Source organism: Pecten maximus, chromosome 9 (genome assembly GCF_902652985.1).
Source record: "Pecten maximus chromosome 9, xPecMax1.1, whole genome shotgun sequence".
NCBI lineage: Eukaryota > Metazoa > Mollusca > Bivalvia > Pectinida > Pectinidae > Pecten > Pecten maximus.
The window spans coordinates 34,479,647-34,489,209 of NC_047023.1; positions in this window are offsets into that span (position 1 = coordinate 34,479,647).

Below are 9,563 nucleotides of genomic sequence, written 5' to 3' on the forward strand. Positions count from 1 at the left end.
TGGATTCTGAGGAGTCTAGTAATGGGAGAACTGATAAGACACATCCTGGACGGACTCCATCCTCGCACAGCACCCTCTTTGGCATCCATAGATAACATGCTAGTATCTACTCTTAAGGTTCATGACCAGACTTTCAGTGAATATTATTTGCTATTGAAATAGTTCTGTCCTGAGGACATCGAGGTCAGCCAACTAGGAACCTGAGGACATCGAGGTCAGCCAACTAGAACATTGATGACATCGGGGTCAGCCAACTAGAACATTGATGACATCGGGGTCAGCCAACTAGGACCCTGAGGACATCGAGGTCAGCCAACTAGGACCCTGAGGACATCGAGGTCAGCCAACTAGGATCCTGAGAACATCGAGGTCAGCCAATTAGGAACCTGAGTACATCGAGGTCAGCGAACTAGGACCCCGAAGACATCAAGGTTAAACAACTAGGACCCCAAGGACATCGAGGTCAGCCAACTAGGACTCTGAGGACATCGAGGTCAGCCATCTAGGACCCTGAGGACCCTGAGGACCCTGAGGACATCGAGGTCATCCAACTAGGCCATTGATGACATCGGGGTCAGCCAACTAGGACATTGAGGACATCGGGGTCAGCCAACTAGGACCCTGAGGACATCGAGGTAAACCAACTGGGATCCTGAGGACATCGAGGTCAGCCAACTAGGAACCCGAGGACATCGAGGTCAGTCAACTAGGACTCTGAGGACATCGAGGTCAGCCAACTAGGACATTGATGACATCAAGGTCAGCCAACTAGGACCCCGAGGACATCGAAGTCAGCCAACTAGGACCCCGAGGACATCGAGGTCAGTCAACACATTGTTAACCTCATCTACTACAATTAATACCACACATCAAATGGATTATTCTCTTAGCAAGCTGGAGGGGACATCACGACCGTTGGGAGACATAAATGCTGAAGTGATGTAGGTGGTCCAGTGTTGACCATGAACTCATGAGGATACCTGTGGGAGATTTAACGATAAAGGTCCTAGTTTCGGTATTTCTAGTATTGAGGAGTCTAGTAATGGGAGAACTGATAAGACACATCCTGGACGGACTCCATCCTCGCACAGCACCCTCTTTGGCATCCATAGATAACATGCTAGTATCTACTCTTAAGGTTCATGACCAGACTTCCAGTGAATATTATTTGCTATTGAAATAGTTGTACAAACACCAGGGTGTTTGCGAGATTAGCTATGGTTTTACCTGTGTTTCTTTAGAAAATGGAACACTCTTGTTTTCACAAAGGCCTATCAACTCTCCCTAATAAACCAAATTGTTGGTTCGTTTACTGCGAGGATAAGCAGAAACTTCAAAAAAATCTATCTCAAAACAGGTAACAGGCACGATATCATACTTTTCTATGGATAACCATATGACATTTACAAAGGTACTCCTATGCTTGAATTCTAAAAATACATTTTAGATTTTGACTTTCAGTGTTGCAAACTCACCTACCTTATGTAACAACAGACCACTTCAGAGGGGGTAGGTACATGTGTCAGTGATTTTTTGGTATTTATAATCACTACTCAGGTAAAATATTGATAGCAGTACCTTTCAGACAAATTGATAAACAACTAGTTTTATTTTTATAATGATGAGAGTTCCAGAAATGACTCTGGATTTTTTTGAAAGAAAATAAATTTTGTCATTGGATTTCATTTGAGGTTTATACCCCATACACCTCAACATAACATTATTCAATCCTTAAATACATTACAACAGAATAAAAAGCTTTACTGTTTTTGTCGATTATAAAGCATTTGATAGTGTTACTCACGATAAACTCTGGCTTAAAATATGGAGAAGTGGAATTAGGGGTATGTTGTTAAAAGTAATTAAATTTCATAATTTTTGTTATTAGGGCCTAGTGTTTAATCATAACGGAAGATTTACCATGGCACAGAAAACATTAGCATCACAGGGAAGAAAAGCGTATTATCTTCTTAAAAGTATAATTAAAAATTATATACTTAATGCTGAAACTGAATTATCACTATTTGATACATATGTAGCATGTATACTTAATTACTGTTGTGAGGTGTGGGGGCATCACCCAGCACAAAAAAATAGAATCTGTGCATGGTGTATTTTGAGACTGGTAGATATACTTTACATGTACATCGTAAAAATAACGATAATGAAATATTGGTTAAAGTTGATAAGAACAGATAGTTGTATATTAAAGTCGTGCTATGATGCTCTATTTGAGCTTAATATCAGAAAACCTAATTTTCCATCCCAGCCCAGTTAATCTACGTCATCAACCGGTTTAAACATTAGCTCGAGCCTGCACCAGGTAATTTATCAAATCAGGCATACAACAACTGTGAAGTTGTGGGACATACGATAACAAAGACCGATAACTCCGATATCCATCCGCCGACTGTTCACGAAATGCATGTATAGTCGCCTTATTCGCGCGGCATGTTATAGTCGAAGATGAATCAGGAATTTAAAAATAGGCATTCTTAATCACAGGTCTTAGCCACAGGCCTTTGCATAGAAAATGTGAATTTAAAAAAAAAAGATATGGTAGTGATAACGTGTAATGTGGAAATCGCAAGCACTTTTACACAGAAAACATATCACTGATATATATATTTTTTTAAATTCACATTTTCTATGCAAGCGTCCGTGTTCTTAGCTGGAAAATACGCCGTACAAAACATGTTCCGTGGAGCACGCAATATCAAGTTACACAAATCATTAATCCCCAGTATAGTCGACACATTGTGATGTCTTAAATTTAAGATATTTAAAATTAAAGTGGATCATAGAAAAGTTTGTCGAACAAAACATTAAATGCTTACATACCTTCACAGGACCACGATGATTATGTAGAGGAGAGAATAATATGAAAACAGGTGCAATGTTTACATATCGCTATGAAAATGACGCGCCATGCTTTTGACAACGCCATGCAGAAAGATCAATGCCTATTCAGACGCATATTTTGTACAACCATTTGCAAAAGTCTGTCAATCAATGTACAATACATTTATCTAATTTAACATGCAGATATGACACGGACCATAAATTCAATATTACCCTACAAGTCCGTACAATGAGAAGCTCTCTTTAGCTGAATGTGATCAGTCAGGTGGTATATGACAATGACAAGATTTTATTCTCACAAACATATAAAGTGTAGAGAATTACATACATATGTATATACAAAATTGCACAGGACATATGATATAATTCATGGTTTTCTGGTCAAACAGGTGACCCCTAGCCGCAGAAACCCCACATAGACGGTCAGGTTTACTTTACCCGGAGGCACAGGGGCTTGGCACGATTCTCCAAATGATGGTCCATATATATGTATTATAGTGTCAAATAATTTTTTAAAAAAATACGCTCTTCCCCCCCTCCCTCTATGTTGTTAGTTCCCTTGACACTATAATACATATATATATATATACATATATGGACCATCATTTGGAAAATCGTGCCAAGCCCCTGTGCCCGGAGGTACCTCACGTACGTGGTCAGGCAGGAGACTCATTTCCTTTGAATTACCACGTGGTCACTCAGGTGACACATACATGTACCCTTGCAAGCACCACGTGGTAAGACATTTGATCCGTACCCGCAGAAACCTCGCATGGACGACCAAGTTTCTCATACACAGGGAAAGGGAAACTCCACGTGGAATTACCACATGGTAATTAAGTCAGTTAACCCGCAGAAACCCCACTTGGTTAATCAATAGATTCGTAACCAGGGAAAGCCCACGTGGTCAGTCAGGTGACATATAATCTTAGAAGCACCACGTGGTAAGTCAGTTGACCCCTTACCCGCAGAAACCCGACCTAGTCGATCATGTTTCTCATACCCGAATGAACCTCATGTGACTAAGCCGGAGACTCATACCCTTAGAATTACCACGTGATCGGTTATATAACTCTTACCCCCAGAAATCCCACGTGGTCAGTCAGGTGATACATATCCTTAGAAGCACCACATGGTAAGTCAGTTGGCCCTTGCACGCAGAAACCTCAAGCGGTCAAATGGTCAGTTAGGAGACCCTCTTACCCAAGGAAGTCAGTTACCCTACCCGGCGGAACCCCACGTGGTCAATAAGGAGACACATATTCATGAAGACCACGCGTACACGTAAACTGAAGTTGTCGATTTGAAAATTCTAAACATTTAAGTATCTAGCTTGTTGTATTCCGTTTCAGGTTATAGTTATATGAACGCCACTGCATTACAGTACTTATTATTGGGTATATGTTAGGTATATTAACAATATAAATTGCCTGTAACTCGAATCGTAGTGCAGTTCAGTATTTGTATAGAGATCACCGCCCTTTACCATACAGTACACGAAAGAAATGATCACGATCAGAAACTAAATGAAAGATATGTCTAAGGTCCTCCGGAGACACCCCATGCAGTTGGTTAAGTGCTCAATACCCGAAGAAACGCCTAGCAGTCGCCCACAGAACATGATATAGATTTGAAAGTGTAAAATGCTGCAGACAATAATTACGGGTCTAAATCGACAAAGTACGATGCGTAAATGAAACAGCAATATTAATTTACATAGATCACAATACAAGATTGTTGATCTCCAAGTCGACACATTTTGACAATAAACTTATATACCATTTGTTCAATAAATCATCAAATACATAAATACTTACCTTCACAGGACCACGTCCATGTGCATGGAGTAGAAAACTAAGTATGACAGTAGGTACACTGTTTATATAAATAGATCTAGTATATCGTTATGACAATGGCGCAGAATGTTTTTGGAAAACGGCAAATCGAAAGTGAGTCATTGGTCTAACTTCCAAGTAATACGGATATTCAGCACTTGACACATACGATCAAGTTGTCGCATATATTCAAATTGTTGACAGTCCACATTATTTACTATAACTGTACTTTCTTTTCATCCTGTTTGACATATATCCCGTTGGAATTTTGATTATTCATTCGAGGAAGATCAGTCCATTAAGCATTAATCACCAATATCCCATCACAGAAAATGCAACCCTACGTGGTCTGGTATGTAACCCATACCTATAGAAACCCCACGTGTTCTGGTATGTAACCTATACCTATAGAAACCCAACGTGTTCTGGTATGTAACTCATGCCTATAGAAACCCCACGTGGTCTGGTATGTAACTCATGCCTATAGAAACCCAACGTGTTCTGGTATGTAACCCATACATATAGAAACCCCACGTGTTCTGGTATGTAACCCATACCTATAGAAACCCCGCGTGGTCTGGTATGTAACCCATACCTATAGAAACCCCACGTTTTCTGGTATGTAACGCATGCCTATAGAAACCACAACGTGTTCTGGTATGTAACGCATGCCTATAGAAAACCCACGTGGTCTGGTATGTAACTGATGCCTATGGAACTATAGAAACCCCACGTTGTCGGCTATGTAACTCATGTCTATAGAAACCCCGCGTTGTCTGCTATGTTACCCATACCTAGAGAAACCCAACGTGTTCTGGAATGTAACCCATACCTATAGAAACCCCACGTGGTCTGGTATGTAACGCATGCCTATAGAAACCCCACGTGGTCTGGTATGTAACCCATACCTATAGAAACCCCACGTGTTCTGGTATGTAACAAATGCCTATAGAAACCCCACGTGTTCTGGTATGTAACGCATGCCTATAGAAACCCCACGTGGTCTGCTATGTAACCCATACCTATAGAAACCCCAATTGGTCTGCTATGCTAATCATTCCTATAGAAACCCTACGTGTTCTGGTATGTAACTGATGCCTATGGAACTATAGAAACCCCACGTTGTCTGCCATGTAACCCATGTCTATAGAAGCCCAACGCCTTTGGAAACCCCTCGTGGTCTGGTATGTAACGCATGCCTATAGAAACCCCACGTGGTCTGGTATGTAACCCATACCTATAGAAACCCCACGTGGTCTGCTATGTAACCCATGCCTATAGAAACCCCACGTGTTCTGGTATGTCACGCATGCCTATAGAAACCCCACGTGGTCTGCTATGTAACCCATACCTATAGAAACCCCACGTGGTCTGCTATGTAACCCATACCTATAGAAACCCCACGTGGTCTGCTATGTAACTCATAAATATAGAAATCCCACGTCGTCTGGTATGTAACTCATGCCTATAGAAATCCCACGTGGTCTGGTATGTAACGCATGCCTATAGAAACCCCACGTGGTCTGGTATGTAACCCATACCTATAGAAACCCCGCGTGGTCTGGTATGTAACCCATACCTATAGAAACCCTACGTATTCATGTATGTTACTGATGCCTATGGATCTATAGAAACTCAACGTGGTCTGCTATGTAACTCATGCCTAAAGAAACCCAACGTGTTCTGGTATGTAACTCATGCCTATAGAAACCCAACGTGTTCTGGTATGTAACTCATGCCTATAGAAACCCAACGTGTTCTGGTATGTAACCCATACCTATAGAAATCCCGTGTGGTCTGGTAGGAGAAATATTTAAAAGTTTGTCCACCAAATCACTGGATAAACATGTCAATAGCTTACAGGAGAGAATAAGGCGCTACAGCATAATCCGATAGGCAAATGTACTTGTGTATCTTGTATAACCTTTGTAACTATCTGTCAATCAATACAGATTGTAGTACGATGAGTTGGTTAAGTGCTCAATACCCGGAGAAACGCCTAGCAGTCGCCCACAGAACATGATATAGATTTGAAAGTGTAAAATGCTGCAGACAATAATTACGGGTCTAAATCGACAAAGTACGATGCGTAAATGAAACAGCAATATTAATTTACATAGATCACAATACAAGATTGTTGATCTCCAAGTCGACACATTTTGACAATAAACTTATATACCATTTGTTCAATAAATCATCAAATACATAAATACTTACCTTCACAGGACCACGTCCATGTGCATGGAGTAGAAAACTAAGTATGACAGTAGGTACACTGTTTATATAAATAGATCTAGTATATCGATATGACAATGGCGCAGAATGTTTTTGGAAAACGGCAAATCGAAAGTGAGTCATTGGTCTAACTTCCAAGTAATACGGATATTCAGCACTTGACACATACGATCAAGTTGTCGCATATATTCAAATTGTTGACAGTCCACATTATTTACTATAACTGTACTTTCTTTTCATCCTGTTTGACATATATCCCCTTGGAATTTTGATTATTCATTCGAGGAAGATCAGTCCATTAAGCATTAATCACCAATATCCGATCACAGAAAATGCAACCCTACATGGTCTGGTATGTAACCCATACCTATAGAAACCCCAATTGTTCTGGTATGTAACCTATACCTATAGAAACCCAACGTGTTCTGGTATGTAACTCATGCCTATAGAAACCCAACGTGTTCTGGTATGTAACTCATGCCTATAGAAACCCAACGTGTTCTGGTATGTAACCCATACATATAGAAACCCCACGTGTTCTGGTATGTAACCCATACCTATAGAAACCCCGCGTGGTCTGGTATGTAACCCATACCTATAGAAACCCCACGTGTTCTGGTATGTAACGCATGCCTATAGAAAACCCACGTGGTCTGGTATGTAACTGATGCCTATGGAACTATAGAAACCCCACATTGTCGGCTATGTAACTCATGTCTATAGAAACCCCGCGTTGTCTGCTATGTAACCCATACCTAGAGAAACCCAACGTGTTCTGGAATGTAACCCATACCTATAGAAACCCCACGTGGTCTGGTATGTAACGCATGCCTATAGAAACCCCACGTGGTCTGGTATGTAACCCATACCTATAGAAACCCCACGTGTTCTGGTATGTAACAAATGCCTATAGAAACCCCACGTGTTCTGGTATGTAACGCATGCCTATAGAAACCCCACGTGGTCTGCTATGTAACCCATACCTATAGAAACCCCAATTGGTCTGCTATGCTAATCATTCCTATAGAAACCCTACGTATTCTGGTATGTAACTGATGCCTATGGAACTATAGAAACCCCACGTTGTCTGCCATGTAACCCATGTCTATAGAAGCCCAACGCCTTTGGAAACCCCTCGTGGTCTGGTATGTAACGCATGCCTATAGAAACCCCACGTGGTCTGGTATGTAACCCATACCTATAGAAACCCCACGTGGTCTGCTATGTAACCCATGCCTATAGAAACCCCACGTGTTCTGGTATGTCACGCATGCCTATAGAAACCCCACGTGGTCTGCTATGTAACCCATACCTATAGAAACCCCACGTGGTCTGCTATGTAACCCATACCTATAGAAACCCCACGTGGTCTGCTATGTAACTCATAAATATAGAAATCCCACGTCGTCTGGTATGTAACTCATAAATATAGAAATCCCACGTCGTCTGGTATGCAACCCATACCTATAGAAATCCCACGTCGTCTGGTATGTAACCCATACCTATAGAAACCCCAACTGGTCTGGTATGCGAATCATTCCTATAGAAACCCCACGTGTTCTGGTATGTAACCCATGCCTATAGAAACCCCACGTTGTCTGCCATGTAACCCATACCTATAGAAACCCCACGTGTTCTGGTGTGTAACGCATGCCTATAGAAACCCCAACTGGTCTGGTATGCGAATCATTCCTATAGAAACCCTACGTATTCATGTATGTAACTGAGGCCTATGGAACTATAGAAACTCAACGTTGTCTGCTATGTAACTCATGCCTAAAGAAACCCAACGTGTTCTGGAATGTAACCCATACCTATAGAAACCCCGCGTGGTCTGGTATGTAACCCATACCTATAGAAACCCCACGTGTTCTGGTATGTAACGCATGCCTATAGAAACCCCACGTTGTCTGCCATGTAACCCATACCTATAGAAACCCCACGTGGGACGCTGGTTCACATTTAATACAGACGAGTTTTATGTTATTCTCAGATCGAAAGTGAAAGTACAATTCTCCCTTCCAAGTAAAATGTGTTTGTTATTCACTCGGTAGACTTTTGTACTTTGCACAGTCATTACCAAGGAGTGTTTGCCGTGTGTAAATACCACATTATATCCCATAGCGGATGCTTCGGATGTTTCGCCAAAATATCATTAGCATCCCGCACGCCTATATATTAAATAAACTTGCTTGTGTCTGTAGCTTTATCAACATTGTTATAGTTCCTTTGTTTTTCACATACGTTTGAGTCTGAACACCAAACTAAATACAGTAACAGTAGATTGTCCGAGGAGGTCCCGTAACAGTAGATTGTCCGAGGAGGTCCCGTAACAGTAGATTGTCCGAGGAGGTCCCGTAACACTAATCTGGCGGCGATCTGTATAAGAATTAAAGATACTTCATCACCGACAAACGACTAATTTATTATCGATTAAAAGGAATAACAGACTTTTGAATCAGTTATTCTTTTAAATTAACTTGCAACTAGAGCATGGACAGGTCAGCAATGGCCCAGTCGTGTGGCAATACGGTAGGCCTACATCATAGAAATCGTGTGCACGTATAACTGAGTTTGGCGTTTGAATTAAATACAATGACAAGACAGTAAATTATAGATTAGTTTAAATTG